The sequence below is a fragment of the Manacus candei genome, unplaced genomic scaffold (assembly GCF_025592945.1).
Source record: "Manacus candei isolate 608988 ecotype Guabito, Panama unplaced genomic scaffold, ASM2559294v1 h1tg000023l, whole genome shotgun sequence".
Lineage (NCBI taxonomy): Eukaryota > Metazoa > Chordata > Aves > Passeriformes > Pipridae > Manacus > Manacus candei.
The window spans coordinates 10,100,984-10,121,010 of NW_026138071.1; the positions used below are offsets into that span (position 1 = coordinate 10,100,984).

General features: G+C 36.6%; 1 protein-coding gene across 9 annotated transcripts in view; it reads right to left on the reverse strand.

Moving 5' to 3' along the window:
- Positions 1 to 20,027, reverse strand: part of COBLL1 (cordon-bleu WH2 repeat protein like 1) — a 75,827-nt gene that overhangs the window by 46,723 nt on the left and 9,077 nt on the right. The window contains exon 1 of one of the 9 annotated variants that reach the window (XM_051787253.1): positions 5,907 to 6,687. The exons of the other annotated variants lie outside the window; for them this stretch is intronic. The gene's annotated coding sequence lies outside the window, so the exon portion shown is untranslated. Of the gene's footprint in view, positions 1 to 5,906; positions 6,688 to 20,027 lie in introns of those variants that run through there. 9 annotated transcript variants of the gene reach the window in all.

Below are 20,027 nucleotides of genomic sequence, written 5' to 3' on the forward strand. Positions count from 1 at the left end.
CTGTCCTAGTTGTGCAAATTCAAAACAAAAAGAGTGTGCCTACTCGGAAAACATCTGCAGACAAAAGGACAAACCCATATTTTGGGTCGCCTATCGACAGCATAACTTCCCTTAAACTGGTGCCTGACCCTTTCACCCCTCTACCTCAATTACAACTTTTTATCCTCACTTTCACATTATAGATCTTCTCTCTCTACACAGCACAAAAAGTAATATGCAAACATTAGCACATTTTTTTACCTTCCTGAGTCATTATTTCATCACAGCTGCTAAGGATCTGCCTCGCTATCTCAAAATTGTTGCAGTATTTTCTTCTGTGCCAATTCTCTCTTCCACCCCTGAGAGCAATTTTTATAACTTTTTCCATGGGACCTTCACCTTCTTCTCACCTGAGGCTTCATTACACCTACAGACATCTGACAATTAAGAATCCATAATATTTCTTGGTAAGTACATGGTAAGTACATTACAACTTCCCTCATTTTTAGGGTCAAAGAAAACCACAAATCAAGGGACTTGGGAAAGTTCGTGTTGATTAAGCTCTATAGAGGAACACAAGGGTTAAGAAGTGGCAAAACCCCCAGTGTCCGATGAGCAAAATGCTTCAATTCATGCTCACTAGGTCAGAGAAAGGGAGAATACTAATAGAAGTTATCCAGAAGCTTTATTCACTTAAAACCAAAAAGAAATGCAAACTGCAATACAATTCTCAACTTCTGAGTTTTGGTGATTCAGACATACTTGAGAATATTACTTTCAGTATGACACTGAAATTAAGGGGTCAATAATCACTCAGAAATTACCATTTTGAGAAGTCAGCATCTCTTTCCCCCCCCCCCCAAATATGGAAGTTACTAAACAAAACTGAAACTGAACAAAATACACATTACGACATGGTGATAGTACTGCCACGGGGCTAATGGTTGCCAGAAATAAAAGATAAGAAATAAGAGACAACAGAGATTGTAAATGGGGGGATTTTTTTCAAATATTTTTTGTGTCAACTTGATATAGCTAGGTAACAGATGGTATATTATGTTTTTCCTGCCTTGACACAATTTAAAAACAAGCTACAGATGGCTATAATGAAATCCTCATTAACACACTTATATTTTCACAGTTCAGTATGGCAATAATGAAACTTTCAGGTCTGGAATTTCCTGTTGGTTAATTAGCGGTTAGGTTAATAGCCTGAGGAAGTGCACAACCCAAAAAGTTTCCTTGTTGTTTAATCATATAATTACTATATTCATATTTCTGGGAAAGCTCTCAAGACAGATTTAATGTCACAGCAAAGTTACCTTTATAACCCTCCCTGTTTGTGAAACAACAGTATTATTTTATTTAGCAGAGCGTGTAGGCAGGAAAGCCATGAACAGGCCTAATTCAGCTGCCTCTGGGAGGTTTCAGCTTGTTTTTATTTTAGAGATACCAACTTAGAGAAGTCTTCCAATACATATTACAGCAAACACATTGTACAGAAGAGCTGGGATCAACAACTACTGGTCTACAGCTACAATGCCAGTTTATAATCCTCTGCAAAAGCTTGAAATATGATATATGCTTAACAGTACACCAAGGTATCCCTAAATCTCAGATCTAGAAAGAGAACAAAAAAAATAGAATCACCACAAATCTGGTATTCAGGTTATTTCCATAAATTAAGCTGCTGCTATAATCACAAGGTGGCACAATGCCGGCTGCAAGCTGCATTATTACACACTATGATTACAATAGTAGTCAAAGATGTAGAGTTCAGCACTAAAACCCCGTGGATTTCAATAGCCACAAACTAGTTACCAGATGATGACAGGGTGCCTTCATTACTGTGCTACTTATGCTGTAAGATTAAGGCTGCAGCCCAAGCCATCCCCCCCAGCCGTGCCTTCCCTGGGTGGTGCAGCCACACCCCCACACAACCGATACCCGCGCTCGGTGCTGTGGAACAAGGAAGGCAGTAACTTGGCAGAACCAGGTCCCAGAACATTATTGAATGTTGCTGTTGAATTTTTTTCTTTTTTAACTGCCATCACCAAAAAACTACACTGAGAAAGTGTGACACCCTTGTCACAGGGCACAGACCAATGGAAACAACCACACAGCTTTTTGAAGCGCTGGAGGTTCAAAAGAGGATAGCCACTGCCAAACCATCCTCAAAGGAACATAATGTGGAAAACTTGAGTTGTGACTGAAGTTACACAGTCAAAAAGAGACAGTATCCAATTATTTAAAAGTTGTCATGCTAAAAATATCTTTTAAGCCCACCAAACTCACTTATGAAAGAGAATTTGGATTCTCCAAGAATCCCATTATTTTGATGACTATTCTGTAAGATTCTGGAGTCCTCACATTTCTTTAGATAACAATTTATTTAGGCAACATTAAGGAGAATTGAAACTATTATTTTCCTGAACCAGCAGAAGCAGGAGCCATGCACAACAAAGACTTTCTGGAACACTAAATGTCACTATGGGATTCACCAGTCAAATACACCCAAAAAAAAAAAAAAGTGAAAAAAATCTCTATGTTTTTTAGAGATCTGAGAATTCCAGCTCCAAACTCAGTTACTTTGCTTCCTTAAATCACTCTCAGAGGCCTAGAAAGTTAATCAAAAAATGACAGACAAAATAAAACTCCCTCACTGATTTTCTTCTGGAAAATCCCATATTTTAATTGAGAAACTTTCAGATCCAGTTTCACATACAAGTTTTCATAATTATATCCATTCCCTGACAGAACAGTCTGTACTTTGACAGATCTTCTTATGGCACTGGTGCTGTGAAAAATTTAGCTGTAGCTTTAATGAGAAGTTAAAAAAGTTTCTTGTTCTGAACATTTACACATAGTATAATGCTGCCTTTAAATCTGTACCTCTGGTCAAGTTCAGTACCACTTGCTCTTCTCCTTACAAAACAAAAAGTTAAAAATAATTGCAGTGTTTCAATGCTAAACAGTTTGTGAAGCAAGGACACCTTGTGTTTGCTTCATCCAGCACTCCCTCACTCCATTCTTCAGAACAGTGTATCTGGTGGTGTTCTCTTAATCTTTTGAGTTCCTGTGCTTATCAGATGATAAAAATAAAAAATAAAAATAAAGAAAAAAAGCAAACCTTCTGCTACAGTTATAAACTTTGTCATGTAAGTTTCAGGTACTTCCTCAAATTGAAGTAAACACACGACAATGGAAAAATTATACATTAATTACACTGGGGTAAGTACTAAAATTATAATGAAAAGTCCTCCCCGTTTAATTATGATATCAAACAATTCAGAGCTGAGTTTGTTGTACAGAAGCTGAAACTGATTTACAGGAGGGCCTTCAATCCAGAGGGGTAAGAAGTCATCTGAGGAGCAAAAGCCCATGGTTGGACTTCGGACATCCAAAAATGGCATGTGGGAAGGAATATGCCTCAGATTCCCAGCTACCAGTAAGACAGGAATGAGGAAGAAATACAGTGTTCCTTCTTACTTACTATGCACACACATAAGCTAATTCAGATAAGCACATATCTTTGGAATCATTATCACAGACAACTAAACTGGGATCGTATCACATCAACTTAATATTCAGAAGTACAAGTGCTCCAGTCATATTCACTCTCTATTACATTTGTTTTTTATCCAGCACAGAGTACGTCCATCCAAGCCACGACCAGTCACAATTTCTCCAGGAGAATGCTGTGGGAAATGCTGGCAAAGGCTTTACTAAGGTAAACAACATCCACTAGGCCTTGTCATAGCAGTACACTGGGTTGGTCAAGTCTTCCACAAACCCATGCTGGCTGGGACTGATCCCCTCCCACAGTGGTCCTGTATATCCTGCATGATGACACTCCAGATAGTTGCATGGCTATACAGTTCACCACACGGTGCTATACCACTTGTGCAGACTGTCTTCTCTGTGCAATAGTACAAAATACGCTTAAAAAAATTTGTATATTAATATATCCCAAGTTCTTAAAAGCTCTTCACATAGCAGGACTGTCAGCTTGATTTTCTACCAACTTAAAAAAGATTAAAAGAAGAGGTGATACCAGTATTCAAACACTTCTATTTGTATGGACTACAAATACTGAAATTCTATCAAATTAAAACCCTTGCAGAGAAAAAAAATGAATGAAAGCAGAGGAAAGAAGAAATTCCAACAGCACAGTTTAAAGAAGGTGAGCTCTGGTGGACAAAAAAAAAAAAAAAGAAGAGAAAAAGGAAAATATTTCCTCATGTAGTAAGAGACCTCTGATGCCATAGTAAGTTCACCGGTGTTTCTAGGAGTCTTGTCTTGATGTGCTGCTAAAAAAGCATTATATTATTGTAGTTATATACCAGTCACAGAACATTTGGTCTGCTCTACCTGATAGTATCTACTTTGAAATTTAGGAATGCAATACACCAAGTTGTTATGATTCAGTGTTTTACTTTAGCCCTGTAAACATAGTAAGCCTTCAACAGAAAGGCAATTACAGTAAGGGGCTATATCTGGCAATTTTTTTTCTATCAAACATCAAATAGTCCAAGTTAGACACAACATATCCCAGAACTGAAGGAACAGTATGTATCAAAACTGGGGGGGGTTGTTTGGGTTTTTAGCTCTGTTTTCCCTGTCCCGTTGTGGGCTGTTTGTAGAAACCAAAAAGCATCTTTTCATAAAGGTTCCTAAAGACAGAAAGTTTTACAGGTGAGTTCTTGTGACAATTTTTTTTAATTTTACTTTAAAGAAAGACATAAACAAAGTACCTATCAGAAAGATATGGCAGGGCTTACAGCACAGTCACAAATTTCACTTTCACAACAGCGAGCAGAGATTTTCTTTGACCATGAAATGAAATGCCATCAGAAACACTAACAGGCTTTTATTCTCAGGGCTGAGACTTACAAGAATTTGATACAAAGTATACAAGTTTTTAAATGTATTTTCTTAAAAAAAATTGCAGTCCTTTTGTGATCTAAAGTCTTGAACTGAGACCTTTCGCCAGGCAAAATTTTAATATAGGAAGGACTCAAGTCAGGACCTGTGATACACAAGAATGTACATGCATGTGTACATTTCAACATTTCAATATTTTGTCTTCTGTTTTAAGAAAGAGCAATCAGACTTATCCATGACTTACATTTGAGTCATTTGAAAAATAAACTCCAAAATCTAAAGTACAATTAACTTACTCCTTCCATTGCAATTTATAGCAGCTTGAAGAGTTTCTGCAATAACCACTTTAAATTACAGACACATTAGTTTACACATGCCCAGTACTGCAGAAGCCCGATGCCGGGTAGAAAGAGCAAACCAGCTTCCTAAATAAAGACAAGTAATCAAAACCTTCTCTGTTGCTTTCCCTCACATCCACTTCTTCTACCTTTGGTTGTTCCTACCTGGAAATCTAGACTTCTAAAAACATGTATTTAACTGCAGGTATTAAACCACTCATAACTGTTTTACAATAATAAAATACAGTCTTTAAGCATTTTCTTTTTAAGCCTTTTGTTCATAATTTTGCTTAGATATATACTGCATTTATAATAAAAATAATACACAAAAAAGCACAACACTTCTTTTCAAAGAATGAAAATCTTCCTGCCAACACTAGAAAAGAAAATTCAATTTTTAATTCTCACTATTAAAGACTTTCCATCTTTAGTACAAGATTTTGCAACAAACAGTACAACCTACAGGTATGGACATTAATATCAGATATGTCCACTGCTAGCTTTAAGATTCTGCAAGAACTCAGACCCCAAATTCATACACATCTACTTACAGTTTACACACAAAATATGTGAACTGGGAAAAAGAAACATTCGCTTTCCAGAAAAGGCCAAGTATAACTTTTGTAATTATGAGACAAATGTGACTGTAAGCACCTGCTTACCAGAGAAAGCCTAGACACATTAAAAACACAACTTGATACTTACCAAGCTCTTACATTTTTCGTTTCTACCACAGCCCTCAGTGAAGACGCTGAAGTCCAGAGGTGTCTCAATAACACATGCTGAGGCTTTGCCAGCCCAGACTTGATTTGTCCCTTAGTCACTCATCCTGCCTCTGCTCAGCAAGCAGCTCTGGGGCAGAGGCAGCAAGTGCGTGTGAGAGCGAGGGAACAGAGGCAACACCGTCAGGCTAAGAACAGAGACACGAGCGTGGGAAGCGCCTTTTGTTAAAATAAACACTTTAGCAGCATGGTCAAAGTATTACAATAAAAACTCTTACAACACTGAAAGCACTGATTTTAAACAGTCAAAAATGTAATCAAACACTGTCCTTGGACTATGGAGTGGCAGGCCAGGTTTTGGGGTTCTGGGGAGAGATGGTGGGCTGTGGCAGTACGCCCAGAAAACTGCTGCTGATGCCTGCACTGAGCTGTGATGTTACTGCTCCCACCCGGACAGAAAGGGCAAGAGAGACTGTTCTGTTGTTCCCTGACAGAATGACAGTAAGGAAATACAGATAGATAAAACCTTGCCTTTCATTCAGAGACGTTAGTTATCCTCACAGCTAAGCAGGCTGTAAGGAAGAAAACAGGTTCTCCTCTCCAAGGCATGCCAAACAGGTTCAGTGCTGAAAAGTTCCTTCCTGTGCACTTGCTTGGCTTGAAATATCCTCAACACTGTATTACTTCCCATATGTGAAAGCCAGTCTTGAACATGCAGGTACTTACCCTGCCAAGGCAAAGCACTACTACCTCAAAGCATAATGCTGCTTTTGAAAACAAAGTCTCTCTGACATCCTTCAGTTGAAGTCAACAAAAACGCAGATGTCTCAAATGCAAAATAATATCAACTGTCTCCATAAGCAATGCTGTGCTTACCTAGACAATCCAACTGGAAAGGTAAACCATCTTTCTAGAAAACTGACTACCTGGAAATAAACTATTTGCACACATAACATCATTGGAACTGATGAGACTAATAAACACAGTCCTTCAAGTTACTGCCGAGAATTGACATGTTTTACTTTCCAGCTCCAGTGTGATATTTCCTTTTCAATGACCAAACCAGCCATTGCTCAGTGATTTGATGTGGTAGGTGAATAAATTGGTATTGCTCAGAAATCCTTTTCCTGGTTCTCCATCTAAGCAGGTTTCAGCAGGGATAAATAACCCTGAAGTTAGGCAAAAAACTGTGCTGTACTATCCCGGTTAGACCAGGTCTGCAGCCAGGAACACAGACATTTTACAAGTCCACAAGTAATTTTGCCTCTGGGGATGAGGCAAGAGAAACTGGTTGGTTTAACAGAAGCCATGAAAAAAGAAAGCCACAGGGTGGCACTGCAGGTAGGCTGTATTTTGAAACTACTTGGCTGCTTATTCTTTTCTGGGTAAATCAGAGTTTATCTAATCCCATCTGCATAAAACAGGAGAGTGGTTCATTAGTTTTTCTTCAAGCATTGTACTGTCCAGCAAAAAATATCCCTAGAATATAAATCACATCATAAGAGAGACACCTACTTCAGAATTTTCAGAGTATTTTATAAATTAATGAAATGGCATTTAAGAGCATTAAGACAAGAATGCTATTGTAACGATAGGTTAGGAATTGATACCTATTTTGGGTTTGTCAGTTCATATTGAAACAATTTAAGAAGAAAATCTGCATAAAGCATGTGCATAAAAGCTAAAGAATTTTCTTCATACCATGATTTTTTATCAGTGTTGCGATGGAAAAATCTCAGACAGTTCTCTCTTCCTCTGAAAGGAAGGACAGTATTAACCTATGGAAAGCATATGAAAAAGTCTTAACACTGCACTCAACACTATCACATTCTTTTAAAACATTTTCACTCTCATATATAAAAGAATCATACATCATTTCATCCAAAATAGACAATTTATTACAGTAATATTTCAAAGCTAGACTTCAGAGTCTATTTAATCTGCTTTCTTGGTTGCTTTTCCCCCAAATTTCAAATCCCTACTATTTGAGTTAAAAGCAAAAACAATTGCAAGAAGAGTAATTCCTGTTCATTTAGTGAAGAAACTGATTTTCAAAGGAGATTTGGAGGTCATCCAAGATTGCAACAATTACTTTCTACTTTATAAAACAAAAGTCCCTTCGAGGTATAAATTTGATATTTAAGTAGATTCTGAACCAACAGATAATATATGACTATGCACAACCACTTCAGTTGCCGAAGTCCTCATTCTAAGTTTTCAGTTTGAAAGTATGATCAGTAACAGTCTTCCTTTGACGTTTCTAGCAACAAATGAAAATAAACAAAAAGTTGTATTTTAGTTCAGTTGCACCATAATATAAATTAGAACATCAATTCATCTCCTGTCATTTTTCTTACTCCAGAGGGCAAGAATTCTAAAAAACAGAAAGTTTTATTCCCTCAGACAGAAGTTCAAGAGTGGCCTGGTAATTGTTCCAATTACCAAGTGGAACATAAGCCATTCTTTCTGCTACAAGATTGCTCCCTGTATGTTTTAAACTGTTTATATATGGAGATTATTTTGCTATTAGATAGCATGACATTAATATATTGGCAAAGAAATATGCCAATATAGCTGTGACTTTAACATTGGATAAAGTAGGTGATTATGTAATAGCATTGATTGCCAAAGCTATACAAATTTGATTTGAGTATATTATTTACCTACTTTGTGGACTCTTACACTAAGGCACTCTATGTGCTAGTAAATGGTTTCAGAACATATGCCCAACAAACTCTAAATTAAAAAGTTAGTGACCTGGTAAGATAAACTGATTTTGGTACCAAAATCTCAATGCCTGGTGTCAATGTCGCTTAAAAATGTAATAGAAAAATTTAACAGAAAAGTAATTAAGGCACCTCCTCCTCAAAAAACACAAGCAAACAAACCCACCAGCCAACCACATAACACAAAGGAAAATACTATGGTAAAGACTTGTCTATTATTATTTCCTCTGCTTGGATTGGGAGAGCAAAGGCTTCTGCGGAAGTGTTGGCATGTAGACACTGCATAACCATACTTAGAACACTTCATACACTAAATTCCCAGTTCATCAGTTACATGAACTATGACACTGTTTGCATATAACACTCCAAGGTCATGTGCTGATGCAATTAATGGAAGTGAAGTCCATTAATTCTAAATAAAATAACTATTTAAGCAAAAAATAGACACACTGGATGCAATCTAAAAGTGCTTCAAATAAGCTTCTCTGTTCCCCTCTATTGACACCTATACCATTATTAATAGAAAGCTAAATCAAAGTGGACAAATTTGGGAAGAAGGTGCATTGCTCATCAAGGCCATAACTTGAAAAGTATTGCCTTCGGGAAAGCTGTGTGTAAGAAGATACATGGAAGTAACTAGCATGTCTTCTGTTTGAATTCTGTACTCTTCTGCTTTTTAATTTCCTTATTAAAGACAGAGAAGTGTTCATAGTTAATTTGTACATATTTTGCACAGTTTTGGAATAACGTCTCTGGACAGCACTAGGAAACTTATGCAATTAAACTGTTAATTTTGCTAATCGTATTTCTAAAAATCAAATTGCTAATCATAACTTTGAAACTAGCCAATGCTAGTTCTCACAGTTTGTCATTAGTACTGGAACGGCATTTGGTCTACAATATGCCATTACAGAATTTTCAGTTCTAGATGGGAGGTCACACACACACAACATCTCCAAGGGGAAAAAAAAAAAAAAAAAATAAAATACTAAAATTTTAACGAATAAAATCAAATACCAAACAAACTATTTTGCCAATCCTAGTCCTATCTCACCCAATGTAGAACAAACAAACAAAACAAACAAATATAATCTATGTTTTCACATCTCAGGTATCTGAAAACTTCATATCTATTTATTTATGCAGATGACTAAATAGTTCCTTCATTTTTCAAATATCTTTGAACAGAAGTATTTGTTCAAGAACATAAAAGACAGAAATTAAATGGCTGCATAGCTTTTGTCACTGCAATTCAAAACATTTATGTCCAATTCCTAACAACCACAGTATCACACAATTTTACACCCTTCCTCAAACTGCAATCAACATTTAGCCCAAATTTCAGCACAACCCACAGGAATTCAGATTTAAGAAATTTTAAAAAGCAAAACAAAACCCTGCACACAGTTATTCTTAGCCAGCACTGAGAGGCACATTCTTACATTCCCATGGAAAGTGAACAGCACAAGGAGCATGGCTGCATGTTCCCTTGAGGCCAGGCACAACAGAACTGTTGGACAAAGAACAAGTTCTGGTCCCCACCACTAACATATACACACAGATCATGGGAACTTATTTTCTCTGGGTCACTTGGCTACACAGCTGCGTATGTGTAATTTGTTTTTAGAACACAAATGTCTTCCTTTAAATGAACAACCAGTTACTCCATGATCAAAAAAAAATCCAGAAGAGACAAAAATATCTGTATTGCTAGTATGGTATACTTGAGAGCATAAGCTAAACACACATACAAAGCCTGTTTCACTGAACAGTACACAACTATCTTATGAGTACAAATTCTGCCACATTAAAAACTTCAGACAGGTGACTACTATCATCATATCAGTCCCAGGAGTCCAAAAACAATGATGCAGAAGCCCCATCACATATAACAATCTTGTCTCTGTCTCTTGCTGGCATGACTAAAACTTATGCTTTCAGCATTTTTCTAGCAGAAATAAATTGATTTTATTATCTATTTAAAAGACAGACTAATAACAGCTATCAATAGTATCTAATGGATCAAAAAACTACTTCCACTCCTGGACTTCTACTCAGTTTCTACTCAGAAGTCACAAAGACTTTAACAATTTCAGTAGAACTAAGGAGTGAACATGGATGGAAAATTGTTGTAATCATGTAACTGCAGCTACCATAATACACAAGTGATTCTGTGTTGAAAGTTCTGGGACAGCCACAAATTAAGTTTGTTAGACAAAGCTGGTCTAGTATTGACTCAGATATATTAAGAGGGACCAGAAGAATAGGCTACAGCTCTATTTGTCACTTCCTATATGTATAGAGGCTCAAACGAGCTGTGACTTGCTGCTAGGAGAGACCAGAATTCACCTGTCAAATTAGGAGTTAGAGTAGGTAAAGACAGAGGAAACAGACTGAGTGGTTCTGGATGCCTTCACCCTCCTCCTCTTCATAAGGTTCACCAACCTCTCACCATCTTCTCCACCTAAGGATCAGCCTTTGGCTACACAACCTCACTGGATCCCACTGCTAATCACAGTATGAATTAGGAGGCCACACCTTCTAAATACTCACCAGCAGCCTGGCTGCTTTGCTAAGCAAGAAACAAAATTAACATGGCTAAATAATGGATGTTCATAAAACACCTCCCAGCAGTGCACTATTTCTGTGCATGTGGTCACGTGGTTACTCAAGCTTGCCATCATTGTCTCATAATTCCATTTTCTGCATATTTGCTGATGTGAAACAGGGTTGAACAGGGAGTATCTCTGTCACGGTAACATTGCAGCCTATGGGAAACAGTTTTTCAGACTGCAAGTATGATCCAGCAGCCTTTAAAAATATTTTATACTATTTGCTTTCTGGTGTCAAAGGTGGTTAATTAGGATACCAGGTGACTGTCAAAAACAAAGAATCAAAACAATGACAAAAGCTTCCGAGAAAATTGCAAGACAAATTTTACAGCTAGGCTGAGCCATCCGTTGTCTATCTTCAAAATTAGTAATTGAGGCCTTTTTTTAGCCCCAATTATATGATGGCATAACTTTATCACAACTGATGCTAAGTGATGCAGCTAAGTGACTGCATGAAGGAAACAACAGAATCATAGAATAAATCAGGTTGGAAAAGACCGTTAAGACCATCAAGTCCAACCATAAACCAAACACTTACCTTCTTCATTGGAGGGATGAAACTGCATTTTCAGGTTGTCCACTCCTGTTCATATTCTTTTAAATTTTTTTAAATATGAAAAGGATCAAAGGAAATTGGTTTTTCCGTTTTGGAAAAGGTACACACAAGCTTATTTGCCAAAGGACCCAGCTGCAGGCCTTGGTAGCTTATCCTCTTTTATCGTGTAGCTCTTTCTGAAAAATCTCAGTATTTTATTGCCAAATTCAAATCTGAAACTCCCACTTACAGAAACTTGAGGAATGCAAATCATGTCCTTCCTTTCTCAGCATCCTGTGCCTTAGAACATGACACTGTTATATGCAAATCAGACCAAATTACCAAGCCTAGACATTTGAAGTGGCACTAAGCAGACAACACTGAAGTCAACCCTTTCAATTCTTTGATTATCTCTCACCAGTCTTGTTTATTTCCAACAAAATTATAATAATACAATTTATTTCACTGGATTTGCTGGATATGATTAAGCTTAAAAGCAAGTTGAATGATCTCTTATAATTACTATTATTTTAGTATTGCACTAATTGCAGCAGGAATCCTTACACCAGTTGACCAAATTAAAATAGAAGTCAGTGTATCAGCTGGGACTGTGAAATGCTATAGTGCAATGCAACTATTCTACCTAAAAGTCAGCTAGTCAAAACAACTCAGATCAATAAAAACAGGTTCAGACCAGGTTAGAGCACCTTCTGGAAAATACTGAACTTTTTCTATGACAAAGCCAACATCTAACAATAGGAACCAGTGGTATCCCTGACTCTTGTAGTTTAAAGCCTTACATGATGCACCAGAGGTGCTACAAAAAAACATGCTCCTTACAGGGTTTTTTAATCTTTTTATTTATTTTTATTATTGAGGACCTTTGCATGTCAAAACGGAAGTTTTGATGAGTGAAAGAATCCATCAGAATTTTAATTTTTTCTTGATTTAATTCCCAGGATATCAGTTATTTTTCTGTTAATTGTAAGGTCAAAGAGGACCCCATGGAAGCAATAAGCAGCAGGAACTAAATAAACAGAAGGCCGGATCTTTAATGCAAATGTGTTTCCCAGAGGAAAGGAGTAAATCAGTGCAGATAATGTAGTACAGAAGCAGGAAAAAAGTTTAAAGAAAAATAAAAATCACATGTTCTAAAACAATCTGTTCAAAAGATTTCTCACTGGAACATAAGTAGCTCTTCAAAACCAGTGCCCTGCTGAGGAATTTACACACTTGCCAAGGTTTTAGTTACTAATCAAAAGCAACAGCTATTTGCTTTGTGGATGAAAAGTTGTAGTACTTGCTCAAAATTAAAAGGAAAAAACAAACAAGCAAACAAATCACAATTATTTTAAGGTACAATACAGCTGCACAGTGAGAACTGTCTGTGAGAGTGTGTAACTGAGACAAGTACCCCAGAATACATCCCACTTCATTAGAATTTTTAAGAAAAAGAATACTGGCAGTACAATTAAGAGGCCTTCAGAGTGCTGAACCACTTCAAATAATGCTTAATGCTGTTCAAATCCACCAGTTACGAGGTCACACCAGGGTAATTCCACAGCATGTCTCCTGATAACCATGCTTCTGGCCTGTTAAAGAACACCATCCATTTATATGAACAACTAGAATTTAAAATTTTTCTTTAATAACCAAAGGGGAAATTATATACATTTTCCAATATCACTGGTCAACCCTAAATCATTACCTATCCTTATTTAATAAAGTACTGCTGCAGATACTAAGATATCTGATAACTAACAAATATCTTTTTAAAAAGTACTTTCTGGCCCCAGAAAAGGTTCCTCTTCACAGAAATTATTTATCTCTACATATAATAGGGTATCCTCCCAACTACATCTAATATAACTTAATCTGTACTACAGAACTCCTTGTGCTTCAACAAAAATACTTCACTTCCGATTAATACCTACAACTGTTTAGTACAGAAATTAAACAAATTCAAGATTTTGAGACTTCTTCCTCCTATTCTACCCTTGTGAAAAAGCAGAAAAAGGCATATTAGAGAGGCCTTACTTCTTCAAAAATACATCCATTAATTGTTATTGGAATACAGTCAAATCCTAGTTTTAATATAAAGTTATTTTATCAACATTTATGATTTAAAAAAATAATGAAAAGCAGGTATAATAAGGAATCAGAAATTATGAAAAGGGGATACCAATAGGTACCTTGAGAACCTCCATAAGCCTAAAAAGTTCCTGCAACATCCTTCTCTCACAGAACTTCAGCAAAATGTAGATAAATGATGGTAAATAATGGAATGGTCATGTTGAATGTCAAATTCATGAAAACTATACATTTGAAAGATGAATTTATATTTCAGTATAAAGCACAATTGATATTAAAACAATATTAAGTTTATGCTGTAAAGCTTTCAAGAGTTAAGATTCTTTCAGGAGTGAAGTATATCTGGTTTCCCGCACAGTCCTACACAACTGACTCACCATTGTTGCCTTCTCCCTTTCTTATCAGGCTCTTTGTTCCTCTGCTTCCATCAGCAGCATGGACTGGTTTCCAATCTGATTCATGGTCAGGATTCTTATTGCAGGGAAGCTAACTCTGCACTTGAGTACAAATACTAAGAGGCTGCCAACTCTTTACTAACCAGCGTAAACTGCTATGCTAAAATCACTCTACCAAAACAATTCCAGTTTTGAGGACTTATAAAAAAAATTTCTATAAAAACATATCTATATTATAGGAATATCAATGTAACCTTTGTCCACGTACTCATTGTTGTTCCAGATTCAGCTACTTCTGCATAAGAGAAATTTACTGTATTTCCTTAATAACAGTCTAGGCTACCCTACAGTGTACTACAGATCTACCAGGGGGGCTGGACTAGACCATCTTCAAAGGTCGCTTCCAAGCCAAACAATTCTATGATTCTATGATTTCCCTGAAGAGAAAAAATAAACTGATGGAAATCAAAAGCATAAAAGCATTTTGGCATACTTTCTTCCTGAGGAAAGTGTACTTGGATGTAGTGCTTAGAAGCAGAAAAATTATTAATTTTAAAAACAAAGGCAACACCATTCCAGTCAGCATTAAGACATAGTAGAATAGTACAATGAGTGCAATAGGAGCAAAGAAGCACTTTAAAAGAGAATATGACTTATGCTATCAAACAAAAATTTAAAGGGGTTATAAGTGAACTGTTCACAAAAACAGTGAGTAGAAGGAAAGGTGAGACCCTGCAAGGGGAGAAAACCACCTGGCCATTTTCAGATGCCATGACTAATGGGACACAACTTGAACTGACAGGGTTTAATAGGCACCGGGGAAACAATTCACATACCTCTCAGTAAAACCACCTTTGACTTGAATATGGCAAAGGGGTTTTCTACTTGTTCTAAGTACCATAAAGAGATAAAAATAACCACATTCTGTTTGTCCTATTGAATAGAGGATTAAAATAACTGGCAACGTTTTAAGTCATGAGCTAGATGTGGATTCACCAGGTCACAATTGGAAAAGGAGAACTGCCAGTCCTTGATAAGCTTAGCAATTACCATTCTTTTATATACAGAACTACTCTAAGGGAGTACAGCTTCCTTAAACAGCAATAATAGCATATCCTTTGATTTATACTGCAGATCTCCAGCAATACAACCAACATCCTGTTTTCATCTTAAAGTACAGCTGGGGAGTTTGTCTATGGGCTTTATTTATCAGACCCTATAACTGAGTGCCTTGTCATTATAAGAAACAGCACCCTTCAACTTAGCAGTATTTTATCTTCCTGGTTCTTTCCTTATGAAAATTCTTACATGATACCAACCCAATCTACAGAGCACATGGATGTATACCAAGTGCTCTGAAACAATGTTACTTAAGTTTATAAATGTTAACTAAAATAGTAACACATTTCTCCCACCCAGGAAGTCATGTAAAAAAAAAATCACCCAAGAAAATTCACAGAAAAAGGAATTTCTTACTTTATGGATTTCAGAGAAAAGGACAAAAATATTGCTCAAATTATCTAAGCTGTAAGATCTCCTAAAGCCTTTAAAACACAAATTCCTGATATCTTACACCATTCCTGTAAAGTTCTCCCTGGATTTACAAGTTTTCCCTGAATATAACAGCAAATCTTTGTAAAATGCCTAAAGGAATATATGTATAAAACATTTGATTAGAGATCTCCCAGATTATTCTGTGTATTTAATAATTCTGTACCCTGTGTTATCGCAACAGTCAGAATCCTGTCAGAAATGCAGTATTTTCCACATTCTTACCCATGAAAGTAACCAGCCAAAGAGCTTTTTGAATTATTTATATGCTCATACTCTGTAACCATGCAGTAACTCATGAACATGCCATTCATATGTTGTCATACTTTAGAAATAGAAAGACCAAGAGTGCTTAACTGTTAACCACTGGATTTGTTCAAAACAGTTTTAGAACAAATTGGTGTTTGTTGAATACATTAAATCACTAAAAACTTATAAAATGAAGAAACTTTTGTTAGCTATATCTACAAGATATCAACATTTTTCATCCATTTATCCTCAAGAAAATGGTAAGCAGCATGTCAGCACAATCTCAGTGAAAATAAAAAGGCAATTAGTAATACCAATATAGGGCAAACTTCTTATGTACCAACTAATGACCCCAATTCAAGAGCAATAAATAACCTATGATTTGTCTACACTGGCCAAAAAAGGCCGTGTGGTAGGGGTGAAGAATAGGCAAAATTACACCAACACTGCTACAGCAGAAGAAGCCAAAGTGACAATGTATGCAGATCAGAACATCACCTAGACCAGAGCTTCTACTCCTGTCCTTAGTGGTAGAAGTTAGGTCAGAGACAAGCTGTAGATAGTTCATTTCCTAAAATCTCTCCAAAATTTGTCCTGATTTCCCTGATTTTAACTGCAGTAGATCAGTGCTTTCACGGAATGTTGTCATAAAACCAAAATTAACATGTGGAAAACCAGAGGAGTCAATCTGGATCAAAACTACATGGGCAGCTATCTATTACAGATCATAGAAGCAGAACAAGACACAAACAAGGGAGCATTAAAACTGAAAACTCTGAACTTTTCAGACGTCCACCTTCACCTTATTGAGTGAAACTTTAAGTGCCGGTAACCCAAAGCCCATCGACCTCTCCTAAGTGCCACATTTTCTCTCTCCCCACTAAGTATGGGTTGGATTTTGAACGCTGCCCAAAGGAGGAAATTCATGGAAAGAACACTGTCTTCTTATCAGAGAAGAGACTCAGATTGTGGGTAATGGACATCTAGTTGTTCTTCTGACACACATAAAATGACGACGATCAGAATTTTTGAAACTTTCATTACATGGATATAAAGTCACTAACATAATGCTGTCAGCTTAAAGCAGAAAGGCTCTCTCTTTGGATCCAGAAATTCAAAGCTGACACTTCAAAAACATCTCAAACTACAAGAATATCCTAAGATGAATACAGGAAAAGGAACAAAAGTCTTGTCTAACCTTAAAAAGAGAAAAAGGAATTACCCCAGACTTTCATGATGACCAACAGTTTATCACTGGCTTCTTCTGACTGAAGAAGAGGATATAAAGAAGCTGCAACAAACCCACTCCACCAGTTCAACAGCAGCAGCAAACCTACTCAGTTTAGAGCAAGACATGGAAACTTCCTTCTACCTAGATAGGCCATAAGGGAGGTAGAAAGGTATGCAACTGCTGTTAATTATTCAATGACTACCAGAAAGCAATCAGCCAAAAAAAAAGGCAGAGGAAAGAGAAAGAATGAATCTCCATATCCAGTGTCAGATCTCTGAATGAACTGATCTTTCTCATAAAGAGTCACCAAGCCACTTCTTTCTCACTTGTCACTTCAATATTTCAGTGAAAATATTTGTTAATTGAGTGATAAACACAACGGTACATAACATTGGTATAGCTACATCAGTTTGAGGATGTGATTCACCTTTTCTGATGGATTTCATTTTACCATCAGGAGCCAAAAGTTTTTTTAATGAGTTGAGCTAAATGATTGAATGTTTACAATTTCAACCAATGCTATGCCATATTTAGCTATGCCTTCTTATCTTTGAAAAAGCATCACATGCTCTTTTCCAAACACACTGGAGATCTTTCCACCATGTTGAGCATTTATTCACATGATACCACAAACTGACTCAGGGAAACACTCAGTGTATGACTGAGATATGAAATGTGATGTGACAGGATGTGGGAAGGGTCAATAAGAGTAGACAGAGTTTTCTAGATCTCATTATGCTTTTTCAACTATTTTAAAATGAAAGTTAAAACATTATAAAATATTACTTCTAACCTTGGAGCTTTTGATTCCATGTAACAGAAGAACTCTTTCTATACACAAGCATTTTTCCTTTACAGGAGTATGTTGTTAGCAAATAAATTGCACACTTTTCAATTAACTGGGTAGAATTTTGCAACGGTATTTCTATCTTAAGTTGCTAAAGTTCTCCCAGGTGGCTCTGACAAACATTTTTACAAAATAAACAATTCACTGGACACTTCATTTCCTACTGCAGATCTCTACACCATGAGCAGGAAGAGGCAGCATCAGCTTGTCCGAGAATAGACAGATTTCAATCAGGAAACATGCAGAAATATCCAGCTGTTCTTCTCTAGTGAAGACAGCAAACAGGACAGCAGCCTCTTATGCAGAGGGACAGAGTGGTGACTGACACTATATAGATCTTTCCACAAGACCACTCAGTCAGGGTACCAAGTAATTTTACAATTTCCATCTACACTCAACACATACGAAATACTGCTTGGCATTGTATAGGATGACATGTCAGCATTTTTGTTATGTGTCATTATTTCCAAACATTCTCAATTATAACATAAAATCTTATTCTGGATTAAGTGCTGGCAAGCAGTCTTAAGAAAAAATAAATCCTGTAAACCTGTTAGCTGGCAGGCTTTACATATTGGAACTACAGTATCCAGGAAAATTTTGAGGTAAGTGAAAGCAGGAAGAAAATCTAACAACAGGAGCCTATAAGCGGTATCTTAAAGACCACCACCAGAAAGAAAAAAATAAAAACCTATTGATTTGCTTGAATATTTCTAAAATTATCATAGTACCAAATTTCCACTTCTATTTTTGAAATAAACCATTGAATATTTTTAAGGTTTCATTTAACATTCACAATTCATTGTGCTTCTTTCCTCCCTTTCTCATTTGAGATTTATGGATAAAGATGCATTAAAGTAGTGTATTTTGGGAGGAAGACTGGAAAGTTTGTAAGAATGTTTGGGCAGTGGAAATATGAGAACAGTCAAAGATGCTTAGAAATAAGACAGAGATTCCAGCAGTTCAGACAGTGATGTCAGATCTTTATTACTTTTCCAAAATAAGCCGCTTCAGATTCTCTCCTATACCCCTCACAATTGCCAACCACCAGCTCTGAAGAAGTGCTTATGAAATGCTTTGGTTTTCCATATCTTCTACATTTTCACATTGCTTTTCTACAAAAGTGAACAGGCATTGCCTGCCATGTTGAGAATATCTCAACAATACCTATGGGGGAGGAGGGAATGTGTCCTTCACTGCAAAAGAACCATCAAAACAAAACACCCAAATTACCTAGATTTCAAAATCCTCTGATCCCTGCAGTAATTGCTTGGCAGAAAATCAGACCCTTCTCCCTACCCCCCAAACAACCCCAGTCAACCATCAAGAAACAAGAGAAACATTAAGAAGCTAAAGGAATAAAGATACATTTAACCCAGTTTCATCAGTTCATTTCTACAACAAACATCTTGATAGCCTGTCATGCAGACATCAAATTAAACATACCCAATTCTGAGGAAAGACAGCATATAATACATTAATAAAATTACTGCTACTGGCCCAACAAAGTCCTAAGTAAACTCTGATTTAGTTGAAAGAAGAAAAAAAGAATCCTATTTCATGTCTCTAGCTATCACTGCCTGCCTTAAGACCTCAGCTCCAAATCCTGCAATGTCCAAGGCATTACTCAGCTGTAGATAAGTGAGCAGATGAGATCAACAACTGCAAAGACAGTCAACGACCCTGCTTTAAGTGCCATATGAAAGGGCCTGGGAAACCCTCCTCCCCTTAAATACTGTGGCAAAAATAGTCTCCATGTCCATATAAGTGCAAGGGAATAAGATGCATTAAGCTTGGTAAAATGTGACATGCAATATTTAAACACAAAGCCACATTTATAAGAAGAATATATAGTTTCAGAGTGATG